At 44.8% G+C, this 13672-nt stretch overlaps 1 protein-coding gene and 1 non-coding gene across 4 annotated transcripts in view; one reads left to right on the top strand and one right to left on the bottom strand.

Moving 5' to 3' along the window:
- Positions 1 to 13672, top strand: part of RALY (RALY heterogeneous nuclear ribonucleoprotein) — a 285956-nt gene that overhangs the window by 101802 nt on the left and 170482 nt on the right. The window lies entirely within an intron of this gene.
- On the bottom strand, positions 11262 to 11336 carry TRNAA-GGC (transfer RNA alanine (anticodon GGC)). Its single transcript has one exon. It is a non-coding gene; the product is annotated as a tRNA-Ala (tRNA).

Consider the following 13672-nt stretch of genomic DNA (forward strand, 5'->3'; position numbering starts at 1 on the left):
TTTCAGAACCCAGAGTTGGCACCCTAACTTTATTGAGCAGCTTCAGACAAAGCATTCTTTTGAAGAACAGCAGGATACAATTGAGGCAGATATTTAGGGTGGCCTGCCCGCTCTTGAGAATAATTTGTTTTTTTTTCTTCTGCATTACAAGACAAAACAGAGGAAGAATTACAGAGAGTATCTACTGAAGCCAAAAGAAACTCACCCAGGTTAAAAGCTGATTGGCAGGACTGTTTTAAAGCCAAGAAGCATGCACACGAAGTAGGTGTGTGACTCAAGTCCACAGACCATAATTTAAAAACTCCAGGCAAGGCCTAGTAATTTCATTAGGGCTGAAATTATTGGAGTCTTAATAACATAATTATCTTTTCCCTCAAGTGCTTCTACATGTCTCCCGTGTTGCCCTTCTTAAGTGGATAAATATTCCACTGGACTTCATGAAGCACTAGCTTTAAGGCATTATTTCCTGTTTACCGACTCATTAGTGTCACTCAAGAACCCAAATCCCATTCTACCGACGATTCTGATACCTCCGTATGAGGATTACTTTTCAATCAGAACAGAAAGTGGGAGCATAGAGAGTCCTTCTGAAGAACATAATTGTCAATTCAGTTTAAAATTGTAACATCTCGGGCAAACTTAGGAGGCGGATGTAGTAGAGAGAAGTAATGTGTAGATTTTCTTTCTTTTCGAGTAGCCGCTGGTGCCACTTCCACAAAGAATTTGCATAGACACTGACCAGATACATATTTTGTAGGAAGCTGCTTTGAAAGTTTGCCTGCAATTTTTATTGAGGCTCCTCCACAAGGCTCTGTTCCTGCAAGGCAGAAAGGCATTATGAGGCTGATGGCCACCAAGAGATGTGGTGGTGCTCCCCTTTGCTTTCACTTGCATATGGAGTTACTTTGGCATGGCCTATGTACTCCATCTATACTCATGGGACAGATAGCTCCTTCAAAGGTACTTCAAGTTGGGAAGATGGAGCAGCACCCTCTCCTTGCAGCCCCAGTCCAAAGATTGTCTGGAGTTCCCAGCAAGGATGTCAAAGCCTTTGTATCAACAGGGGCATCACATCAAAATCACAAGATGTCATAGTCCCATTGTATACGGCACTGGTCAGACCACACCTGGAGTACTGTGTGCAGTTCTGGAGGCCTCACTTCAAGAAGGACGTAGATAAAATTGAAAGGGTACAGAGGAGAGCGACAGGGATGATCTAGGGCCAAGGGACCAAGCCCTATGAAGATAGGTTGAGGGACTTGGGAATGTTCAGCCTGGAGAAAAGGAGGTTGAGAGGGGACATGATAGCCCTCTTTAAGTATTTGAAAGGTTGTCATTTGGAGGAGGGCAGGATGCTGTTCCCATTGGCTGCAGAGGAAAGGACGCGCAGTAATGGGTTTAAAGTACAACAATATAAGCTAGATATCAGGAAAAAAAATTCACAGTCAGAGTAGTTCAGCAGTGGAATAGGCTGCCTAAGGAGGTGGTGAGCTCCCCCTCACTGGCAGTCTTCAAGCAAAGGTTGGATGCACACTTTTCTTGGATGCTTTAGGATGCTTTGGGCTGAACCTGCGTTGTGCAGGGGGTTGGACTAGATGGCCTGTATGGCCACTTCCAACTCTATGATTCTATGAGCATTTGTGTGACTGAAAGTCATTGCAGTGTTTGTAACATGTAGTTCATCCCACCAAGTGCAGTGCTGAGGCAGACTCACAATGCTTCCTTGTACTTTTGTGGCTTAGCACTCTTTTGTGCAAGTTCTATTGCTGCATCTCTGAGCACAGGTTCTTTTTGGTTTACAAGAAATTCTGTTTAATTTAATTCTGTCATTTGGGAGACAGACTAATTACGTGATCACCTGTTTCTGGCTTGGCGTTGAATTCTTCTTGCATTTTTGATTCTCCCCTCTGGAGTATATATCTTCTTGCCAGCATCTGTTTTCCCATCCTCTTTTGTGAACACTGAGACAGATGATTAATTTAAGAGAGACTCTGCCATGGTTGATGGGCTTTAAATATGTCCAGTCCTTTCTCTCCCCCCCCCCTTTTAGATTACATTTGCAAATACTGCAATTTTTGTAAGGGCAATTATCTTCCTAAAAGTGTGTTTCAGTGACTTTGTGAAGGAATAACTATTAGGGCCCATGGACTATTTTGAATGTGTAACAAATGACAGTCCTGTATCCAACTGAACATTCTTCACTTGGGCCCCAATTACATGTTACAGGAGGATACAATCTCAGAAAAACAGCTTGTGCCAAGTGTGCCTCAGTATTTTCATACCTGCCCCTGCAGTTCCCTCCTGGGTGGTCTCCTTCCCCAAGGTAACAGAATGGATGCATATTTGTGAGCATAAGTATGCATTCAGAATTCTGGTGGTCTTCTAAGTTGAGCTTGCATGCCCTGGGAACTGGCTGGGAGAGCTGCAAGTACAGGCAGGCCTTTCCACAACATGGCAGCTACAACAGAAAATGCAGATGTACAGGCAGTCACCAAATCTTACCTATTTGCAGAGTGGTGATTAGATGAGCAAAGCTGTCATGATGGGGCATAGCAGGAGAAGTAGTCCTTCAAATATGAGAGTTCAAGGTCATAGAGCTTTGCAGGGAATATCCCGCAGATCCTGATAGCTGCTTTGTAAACAATAGAATGACTGAAGAATAGCTAGGCTGTTGCTCCTGATAGTAACCAAGCTGCAGTTTCCAAGCTGACTGGGAGGGGCAGGCCATATAGAATACATTACAGTAGTCTAGTCTTGAGGTAGCTGTGGTGTTGTCCCCAACTCCAACGAGCCATTCATTCACCCAGTGGGTGTAGGAATCTAAATCATCCACAACAAAGAATTATTTCAAGATATTCTTTTAATGGCTGCTGCCAATATAAGCCAATTCACAAGTGACATTGGGGCTCTATTCCCAAATCAAATGCCAAGAACTACTCCTGACACAGATTTTTATACAGTTCCATATCACATCCCCAAAGTAGGTCATTATCTAATCAGCTACTCTTGTACATTCACTGATAAGCAGTGTCCAGTCAGATCAAGGCAGATTATGTTTCAAAACATTCTCATATTCCGGCTCCTTCAGGGGAGAGAAATCAGAAATGAGTGTGATTTTTAGCATTTAAATTAGGTGAGGTGTCAGGATCCATACCTGGCATTATGCCCTTGTCTTCTCGTGTCTCTCATCTCAGGCATCTGCTGCCATCCCTTACTCTGTGCCATGCTATGGAAGGCTGCCAAGATACCTGCAAACACCTTAGTCTGTACAAAGGTCAGCCTGAAACAACCTCCATTTCTCTAATGCAGGCTTTCTCAATCAGTGTTTCGTGAAACCCTGGAATTTCTTGTGAGGGACCTGGAAGGGTTTCCCAAATGGATGGGAGTTAATTAATTTTAATATATTTTTTAAAAAATTGTTAAACATTTATTGGGTGATAGGACCACATATGGTCATGTTGACCCACCCCTCCCAAAATGTCCAATGATGGGCCTGGAGGGGTGGAAAGGGGATGAGTCACAGGTGGGCATGTACACAGCTATGCTTCCCAAATATATTCTGCACAATCACACCATTTCTGGGGCTTCCTGGAGCCTGAAGAGTGTTTAGGAGGTTCCTTAATGGTTATTCAAATTTATTTTAATAACAGATACTGAGAAAAAAACATTTCAGAGTAGAAAATTGCAAAATCAGGGAGCCAGTACAAAATTTAAAATATATAAAATTGTATAATTGATGGGTACATTATAAAAAAAGCATAGTAAAATTCCTCTAAAAATTTTCACTTAAGCTTAAGTTGTCTTTCCCGTGTGCTAAGCACATGCGCACAAAATTTGGCAACCTGCTTAATAATATGGCCTCTACTATTCCACAGGAGGAATTTTACATTTTCTTTGTTTGAGCTGGTGGAAGAATTCCTGAGTAATGGGAGGATGAATTTATATCTCGCAGAGCTAAAAGTAGGGCACCTTAAGAGGACGTGTTCGATTGACTCTATCTCCCCGGAATTACAGGGGCAGAGTCTTTCAGCTAATGGGGTTTTCTTGAAGCGACCCACCAGCATGGCAGATGGTAACGCAGACCATCTAGCTAGTGTGAATGCTCTCCTATAGTATTTTGTTTCCAAATAGGAGAGATAGTCTGCAGAGGCTTGAATATATCTGGAACACAGTGGTGCACCATACCTAGGGGAGCGAGAAAGGTCAGTTTGACGCTCTGTGTCCTCAATCATCTGTTTCACTACAATTTTCACCTGATCGTACCCCAAGCTGAGTAGTGAAAGTGAGGAAAAGCCTAATTTTATAATTTCCCTCTCGGTGGCCAACAGCCACTGGGATTTAAAATTGTCACAGAGGATTGAAGGAAATAAACCAGCTGTGGCCCAGTGCGCCTTTAACCATAGGGAGATGGATGAAGTTACTGCTTTCGCTTTGAATTTTGGAAACCCTGTCTCTAGGCGTATCCATGAGTTTGAAACACAGTTTGGAACCTGAAATAACGCTCTAAGAAATTTTGTTTGAACCCGCTCAAGTGGGGTCCTTAATGGTTAAAAAGTTGAGAAAGGCTGTTCTAATGGCAGGACAGTTTACAGAGGGAGACCAAAATGGTCACTTCATCAATGGTATGCATCTGTGTGACCAAGTCAAGAAAGGGGACCATCTTCCGGGCTGAATAAAGATGAAGATGGCAGCAGCATTAACTTCTTTCTCCAGCAATAGTGCTGAATCCAGTATTATCACTCAGCTCCTAACTGAGTCAGCAGTCAACAGCTGAGCTCCATCAAAGGTGGGAAGCATAGGACCTCAGATTTCCTAACCAGCATCACCTCTAACTTGTCATCACCTCATCCACATAAAACCTGGCACATTTCTTTGAGTATAGAGTTTGATGTTTCATTTTCTGCCTTTGTACAGGAAATGATGGAATTTATCTTCTTACTGCTCATGCTGTTGTTTCTGTTGCATAACAAACAGTTGTGCTGCCCTAGCCGGGCACATGCAGGGACGGTCCAGATAAACACACTCTTGGCCAGTAAGCCAAGTTCAAATCGCATACCAGAAAGCAGGGTCAATAATTCTGTCTGGGTTTTAGCAGCAGCTGTGGCAGAAAAATTCCAAGGGAGAGCCGAAGGGGAAGTTGATAAGCAAGCCTAGGTCAACAACCGGAGGAACAGAGTCAAAGTCAAACCAAGTTCAAATACCAAAATTGCAGTCCAAGAAGCCATATCCAAGATCACAAAGCCAGGAAGCAGTTGGGCAGAGCTTCGCTGAAGCACAGGCAGATCAGGAACTGGGAGTCAAGGCAACATGGGCTTGTGCGCAGGTTACATCCACGCTGAGAGCCACCTCTGCCTTGCTTAAGTGCAGCCTGAGTTAAATGGCTGCACATGTGAGCTCCATTGCTGTCCATTAAGTCAGCCCCAGCTGGGCCCCAGCTGGTTTCATACCACGCTCTGAGCCTGGCAATGCAACAGCGTGCTGTTAAATTGTTCCTTCTGCATTCTCTCCTGCACACTGGTGACGAATCCAGACTGGGAAGGGGTGTTGCTTCTGGTTGAGGTGATGCTGGCACAGAAGGCATGGTGTCTACCTGGCTGGGACCTGGCTGTGTGTCCCTATCAGGGCTTTTCTCATTCAGCAGCATCTTGCTGCTTTGCCCCAGCTCCTCCTCATCTTTGTGCTCTGAAGGGTCTGTCAGCAAAGCTTCTGGTGTAGGCGCAGATGCAGCCTCTGGCAACGAGGGCATGACACATGTTGGGAGTATCTGCTAATTAATAGCAAGGAACTACTAATTCACACATTAAATACCATGTACAAAAATGTAGCTGTAAATGATGTCACTTTCAGGAGCTCACCATGGTAGATGACAATCAAAACAAAACCCTTTATTTCCGCTGCAGGGGGGGGGGGCATTTGCAGCAAAGAGATTCCAGTGTTTACAGTTGTTCAAGGTTAAAAAAATGAGTCAGGAGGAATTGTTCTGAATAATCTCTACTGTCTAACAGCCCATATTAATTATGATAATCAGGGTAATCAGGCAAATTTTGAGGCAAATTTGGCATGCAAAACCAGTACTAAATACATTCTGTCATGCAACCCAATTAATTAAGAATACAGAGAATACATGGAAGTATTAATCCAAAAGTCATGTTCTGGATATGCCAGTGATATATATAATAGAGAAGTACAATATCTTGTTTTCTGTTGCTCTGACAAATCCATTTTGTGGTGCATTGGATGCCAAAAATGCCATCTGCTACCCTTAGGGCAAGCATGTAGAGTCCAGGAGGTTTGCCACGTCTCCAGTCCAATTCACAGTGTAATCCTAAACCGTTACTTTAGGATGCTTAGGGCTGATCCTGCGTAGAGCAGGGGGTTGGACTAGATGGCCTGTATGGCCCCTTCCAACTCTATGATTCTATGATTCTAGTTACACCCTTCTCAGCCTATTGACTTCAGGATTCAGAAGGGTGTAACTCCAGTTAGGATTGCACTATCATTCATCTTCCAAGAGACAGTTGGCCCAGCAACTGTCAATGCCCATCCAATTGCTTTGAGAGCCAGCATGGTGTAGTGGTCACAGAGTGGCAAACTCTAATCTGGAGAACTGGGTTGATTCCCCACTCCTCCTAGTTATAGTTCTCTTAGAGCTGTTCTCACAGAGCAGTTCTCTCAAAGCTCTCCCAGCCCCACTCCCTCACTGGATGTCTGTTGTGGGAAGAGGAAGGGAAAGTGTTTGTAAACTGCTTTGGGATTCCTTCGGGTGGTGAAAAGCAAGGTATTGAAAACCAGCTCTTCTTTTTCCTTATGAAAGGACAGATTCTGAGGGTGAATGGGTGCTTTTGTCTGGGGGAAAATATCTTGGGGTTGTAGTGGATGATTCAATGAAAATGGTAACCCAGTGTGCTGCAGCAGTAAAGAAGCAGTAAAGATTGCTTTAGGATGCTTAGGGCTGATCCTGCGTTGAGCGGGGGGTTGGACTAGATGGCCTGTATGGCCCCTTCCAACCCTATAATTCTATGATTCTATGATTCTAAGCCCATGTCTGTGTTAAAAAATTATTAGGAAAGGGACTGAGAATAAAGCAGCCAATACTGTAGTGGTCCTGTAAAGATCTGTGGGGTGGTCTCATTGACCGTTTACACACTGGAGGTTTCATGCTGGGCTGCAGCCTGGAGTTTCAGTTGTGGCAGGTTGCCCGACCTCTTCCTGCACCCACAGGGGGGAACATTTGGCCCAGTGCACCTCATCCGCCCCCGATTTGTGTTGTTGCATGGAAGCTGGGGCAGTGAAGTTCCCAGTGCATAAACGGTCATTTGGAAAACTTTTTACAGTCCTGGTGACCATATCTCAAAAGCAACACTGCAGTGCTGGAAGAAGTACAGAGGAGGGGTTGGAGCACTTTCCCTATGAGGAAAGGCTGAAGAACCTGAGACTTTTCCATTTCTAAAAGAAACAGCTAAGGGGAAACATGTTGACTGGCAGGTGGCGACTTTCCAGCAAAGACACGACTCCAGATTTTGGCAAATAACTTGGCCACAGCCCTTTATTAACAAACAAACCCCAATGTAGGGTTGGCCTTATGCAGGTGAAAGGGAGCCTGACCCCCACAGCCGTCCGGCTGCCCATTTTGAACCGCGGCGCTCCGGCTCCTCGCCTCACTCCCAGCCGGGAGGATGGGACGCCTTTCACCGTGGAATCCAGGGAAGCGGCCACAGGGGACCCAAAGGGCGTCCGCCTCCATTGGTGTCCCCCTGCTGCTTGGCCCTGGGCCCCTGGCCACCCAGCCGGGTAAGCCGCGCCCAGTTATTGCCAGTCTCTTTACTGAGACCCCCCAACCGCAGGGAGTCCCGCACACAGACGGGCTCCCTGCCAACAGGCTCCCTACCTAGCATAACCGCGGCTGCGACTATTGATTACAAAGAAAACAGGGATGGGAGGGAGGGTATCTGTTCCAGGGCGGCCAGGAGCAAAGAGGGCGGGCGCGCCTGCGCGCAGCCTTTTAAAGGCGAGCGCCCCGCCCTTCTCCGGCCGTGCAGCGGCGCGGCCCGATGATGCCACCGGCAGCCGCATCCTTGCCGGGCGCCCCCACGGCATCAACAACGGCCACGCCGAGCCGCAGCCGCTATATAGCAGTTTATAAAATTATGCATGAGGTGGAGAGAACTGACAAACAAAGTTTCCCTCCCTGATCCCAAAAGACTAGAACTGTCAAGCTGATGGGCAGTAGATTCAGGGCAGACAAAAGGAAATATTTCTTTACACAGAGAGTGGATAAAATGTGGAATTTGCTGCCAGAGGATGTAGTGACAGCCACAGAAAGAAACAGATTTAAAAGGAAATTAGAGAGATTCATGGAGGATGTCTGTTAGTGGCTATTAGCCATGGTGACTGAGAGAAACCTACATGTTCAAAGGTACTAAACCTGTGAATCCCACAGCCAGGAGCCAACATCAGGAGGTCTCAGCTTCTATATCCTGTTGTTGGCCCTCCGGAGGAACTGAATGGCCACTGTCTGAGGCAGGATGCTGAACTAGACAGACTATTGGTCTGATCCAGCAGGGCTATTCTTATAGTCTTCCTTGTTCATAAGACTGCGCTGCCCTCCTTTGACTCCAGTATTCCTGGCTTATTACAGCAGGACCCCCACCATTGCCACCAATGTGAGTTCTTCTGCACCCTCTCATACAGCCTCCTGGCTCTCTCAATTTTCTCATGCTCTGCGTGTACCAGAAAGCTGATCTTTATTATTTATCTAAGCCTTGTATGAAGCTGGAACTTTTTTATTCTCCACTGTGACTCTTGTTATCATTCTCATTCCTCTCCTTTCTCTGTACCCTTGAATCTCCCTGCCAGGCCTCCTCTCTTCTTGCATGCTTTACATCGCGGCTGTGCCTCCCTTGTTTTTAATTAGTTTTTCATACTAGTCCCAGTTGCTGTGTTTCTTCATGTTTTGCTTGCTGGCTATCATAACCTCTGGGCAACCCTCTCAATTTAGCTCTCTGTGCCCATTACCTCCTGCTGTGTCATTTGCCCTTTATTGATTTTCTTCCACCGGAGTCCATCCTGTTCTCTCCCTCATCCCCATAGCTCTAAAACATATTTCTTCCCATTTTGCTGCCTTGCTAATTAACATTGCAAAGTGGATTCCTCATGCATCTTGCTACCTCTTCCATTGCCTGCAATTCTTTACATAGTTCCAAATTAACTGAGGAATCTGTTTCCTCCATCAGATACCTTGTTCTCTTATTAGCCAGGGATAGCTCAATGGACAGCCAAGGCTCATCTGCTTCCCTTTGTGTACAACCGCCATTGCCTCTGAACAGGTTATATTACAAGAAAACTATTCTCTTCCTCAGCAGTTGTTTTGGCATTGGAGATGAAATCACAAGATGTCATAGTCCTGCTGTATATCACATTGATCAGACTGCACTTGGAGTACTGTGTGCAGTTCTGGAAGCCTCACATCAAACATATGGGTATGAATCTGCTGGCGGTTCCAGGCTCCCAGGATATTCGCCTTGCCTCCACCAGCCTGGTGGAATGAGATCCCGGAAGAGCTAAGGGCCCTGATGGAGCTGTCAAGGTTCAGCAGGGCCTATAAGACAGAGCTCTTCTGCCAGGCATTTGGTTGAGGCCAGGCGAATATCCTGGGGGCCCAAAAATGTGCACAGTACATCTGGTGCGATAGATCTGAGCCTGGAGGAGTTAAGCTAAGTAGATGCATCGGAAGATTATAACTACTGATTGGTTTAATGGGTAATTGTAGGTTTTTGCCACCATCCATGAATTCTTGGTCTTGATAATTTTATTGTAGGGAACTGTATGTTAATTGTTCTTATGGTTTTATGGGGTATGATTTTATTGATGTGAGCAATAAAAAATGGCCAAGTCAAAAGAGGTGGGATATAAATTAAATTATAAAATGATGTGGACAAAATTGAGAAGGTGCAGAAGAGAGCAATGAGGATGATCTAGGGTCTGGGAACCAAGCTGTATGAGGCATGGCTAAGGGACTTGGGAATGTTCAGCCTGGAGGTGGTTGAGAGGGGTCATGATTGCTCAGTTTAAGTATTTGAAAGGTTGTCACTTCAAAGACGGCAGGGAAAGGTTTCTGTTGGCAGCAGAGGATAGGACCTGCAGTAATGGCTTTAAAGTACATGTAGAACAGTACTGGCTAGATACCACGGAAAATATTTTCACTGTCCGGGTAGTTCAGCCGTGGAATCGGCTGCCTAAGGATATGGTGAACTCCTCCTCACTGGCATCTTTAAGCAGAAACTGATGGATCCTTATCATGGATGCTTTAGGCTGATCCTGCATTGAGCTGGGGATTGGGCTAGATGGCCCCTTCCCACTCTAGAATTTTGTGATTCTTTGAATATGCAAACACTGAACTGCTAGATTGGTTGCTTCCATGCCAGGATTTTGATCGGGTTTGTTATCCAAATTGTTTTTGTTAGTTTGTATGAATACTTCTATGTTTCCCTTTGCTGGTCAAATAATGCTTTTCAGATGGGAAGTTGATTTGCAGCGTGGACCCAGCACATGAGAAAATAACCTCTACACTGCAGATCCAATTTGACCTGAGCTCTGTGCAACAACTCTCCATGTATGAACTGGTTCAGAAACTCTGGTAATCCCAACAGCAGCTACTGATCATTAGCTCATGCAAGCTGGTGAGGTCCACGGCTGCCTAGGCTTGACCTTTTTGCTTTGGCAGCCTCAGTAGTGTGGAATGGCCTTACTGAATTTGTGGGGAAGGCACACAAATAATAGGGGGACTTAGTAAAAAATGGGATTTCAGTGGGAATTTGAGGGAGATTAGTGTTAAGCGTATAGCCTGATGAAGACAGGAAGCTTCATTAAACTAAATAAGACCGTTGGTTCATACACAATGCCTACTCAGACTGGCAGTGGCTCTCCAGGGTTTAAGACAAACATCTTTCATTTTACCTGCTGTCAGATCTTGAAGAAGAAGAAGAAGAGTTGGTTCTTATATGCCGCTTTTCCCTACCCGAAGGAGGCTCAAAGCGGCTTACAGTCACCTTCCCATGCCTCTCCCCACAACAGACACCCTGTGGAGTGGGGGAGGCTGAGAGAGCCCTGATATCACTGCTCAGTCAGAACAGTTTTCTCAGTGCCGTGGCGAGCCCAAGGTCACCCAGCTGGCTGCATGTGGGGGAGCGCAGAATCGAACCCGGCATGCCAGGTCTAGTCCACACTCCTAACCACTACACCAAACTGGCTCATCTTGTACATGAAGAAGCCAGGGATTGAACCTGGGACTTTCTGCATGCCAAGCAGATGCTCTACCATTGAGCCATGGCTCCTTCCCATTTGTGTCTTGTTTTTATTAGGTTTCCTATTGTATCCCGTCATAGTCACTGTGACCTTCACAGTCACAGGCAGCAAACCTCTCAATATGCATCAGGAGAAGTTATATATGCCCTTTTCTTGGCAGCTATTTAATTGTGGTGCCCATTGCCTTTTCTCAGACATTCAAATATTGGCAACCACTTTCACATGGTTAGGGACCCTTGAACTATGCACTAAATGGAAAATGTAGTTGGACTACTAGGTCTCTATTTTACCTCTCATCTCCAGTTTACACGTGCAACTGTTGCTGCAGCCAGGAAAAGATGAAAGTCTTAAAAGAAGCCATCACAGAGGCTGCCTGAGAGCCTTGACTGACCACACACATACACACAAAGAGAGAGAGAGAGAGAGAGAGAGAGAGAGAGAGAGAGAGAGAGAGAGAGAGAGAGAGAGAGAGAGAGAGAGAGAGAGTTGGAAGGGATCTACAATGTCCAGCCCCCTGCAGAATGCAGAAAATTCACAGCTACCTGCCCACCCACAGTGACCCCAGCTCCATGTCCAGATGATGCCCCTCCAAAACATATACATACACCCACTGAGATAAAGCCTTCTGAACCTGGGCCTCAGGGCCAATGCTTGAGACCTGGCAACTCTATCAAAAATAATAAGCCTGCATCCAGATAGCATGGAGCTCTGCCTACAAGTGGTTCAGCATGTTTAATTGAGGCTGGGTTTTTTGCATGAGCTCCTCATAACCAGTATAGCCTCGAGCCATCCTAGGTCAACCATAGAGGAAAGGAGAGCAATCAAAGGAGAAATTGTACCTTGGATCTCATCCACATATCAAATATAATAAACAAGAATGAATCTGTTTGGAAATTATGCACTCCATTTTTAAAAGAAAGCACTTAAAGAGAAACACTGTCGAATTTGTTCAAAATTTGCTCTCAGAAAAATTACAAGCCAAAGAATATGTGACCTTCTCTTCGAACCAGACTTAATGATGGGTCTCTTTTCCCCCAGCAACGTACTTGAGAAGTTGTTAACAGCTTTGCATCATTTATCTGCTATTGTGAGTTGCAGTCCTGGAGATCTTTAATGAAATGCATTCCTTCCCTCTCTATCGCCTTGTGAGCTGGATGCCATGCCAGCCATTCCCTATAAATGACTCTTTGCATCTCCACTCTGTATAGGCTTAAATCATCACAGAAAGGGAAAGAGAGAGGGAAGCAGAGCAATTTTGAAAGCACACGGCAAGCAAAATATACAGCTGAAGAAGTCACTTGTACGAGGCTGTCGTTCTCTGATGTGCTATAATTTAGATAGCATAAATGAGCAGGAGGGGGGGCTTAATGGCAAGGGGAAGAAACACCTGTATCATTGGGGGGGGGGAGATGAATGTTGAGAGGCTGATGCATGATGCTGCCCAGCTATTGTACTAAAATAACGTTGGGACAATTTTTAATGAATTTCCTTCTTTGCTTCCCATAGAAATACAAGCTGTGGAGGAAGGTATATTTCTGAGATTCTGAAATGTTAAGCATAGCTTCCTGCATTTGGTATGCATGATGTAAATGAAATATTTGTACCCTATCTTTTCAACTCAGTGTATGCAAGGCAGCTTAGAATCATAGAATCATAGAGTTGGAAGGGGCCATACAGGCCATCTAGTCCAACCCCCTGCTCAACGCAGGATCAGCCCTAAGCATCCTAAAGCTTACAACAATATGAATTCTAAAGATAGTAAAACAACAGCATATAGAGGAAAGTGCAACTTAAAACAGCAACAGATTAGTGAGCTCTTAAAACACCGAAACGGAAAACATAAAGTAAAATCCAATCAAAAGAACCAGGGAATTAAAGCAGGAGAATCTGATAAAGTAACAAACGGGGAGCGGGATCTGACAAGGCCTGGAAGAACATCTTCACTGGATACCTACAGGTTTGTAAATTTGGCTCTTTGGCTCAACTTCTTCCAGAACTTGGGCACATGTTCAGAAAAGATTGGACCCCCCAAGCCTGTGAAACCAGGAGCACTCAGAGCAGGAAACAACAGAGATGAAGGGAAAACAAAAAACCCAACCTGAAAAACTGGTGAGAACCAAAGAAGTTGAGGGACACAAAGGTATAAAAATATATTAAATAAACAATTTATTAAACAGAAATCAATGGAATTAAAAATATTTTAAAACCATAAAAAGGAACACTTCCTTTCCCTGTTGGTCACACACATATAAATCAAACATGTACACAATAAGTACAAAAAACCTGGACCTCTATCTAAAAGATCTTCATCAGAGGTCAATACAATAACACACCGATTTAAAATACAATATAAGTATAAAAATTCTTT

This window comes from Paroedura picta, chromosome 4, assembly GCF_049243985.1.
Source record: "Paroedura picta isolate Pp20150507F chromosome 4, Ppicta_v3.0, whole genome shotgun sequence".
Lineage (NCBI taxonomy): Eukaryota > Metazoa > Chordata > Lepidosauria > Squamata > Gekkonidae > Paroedura > Paroedura picta.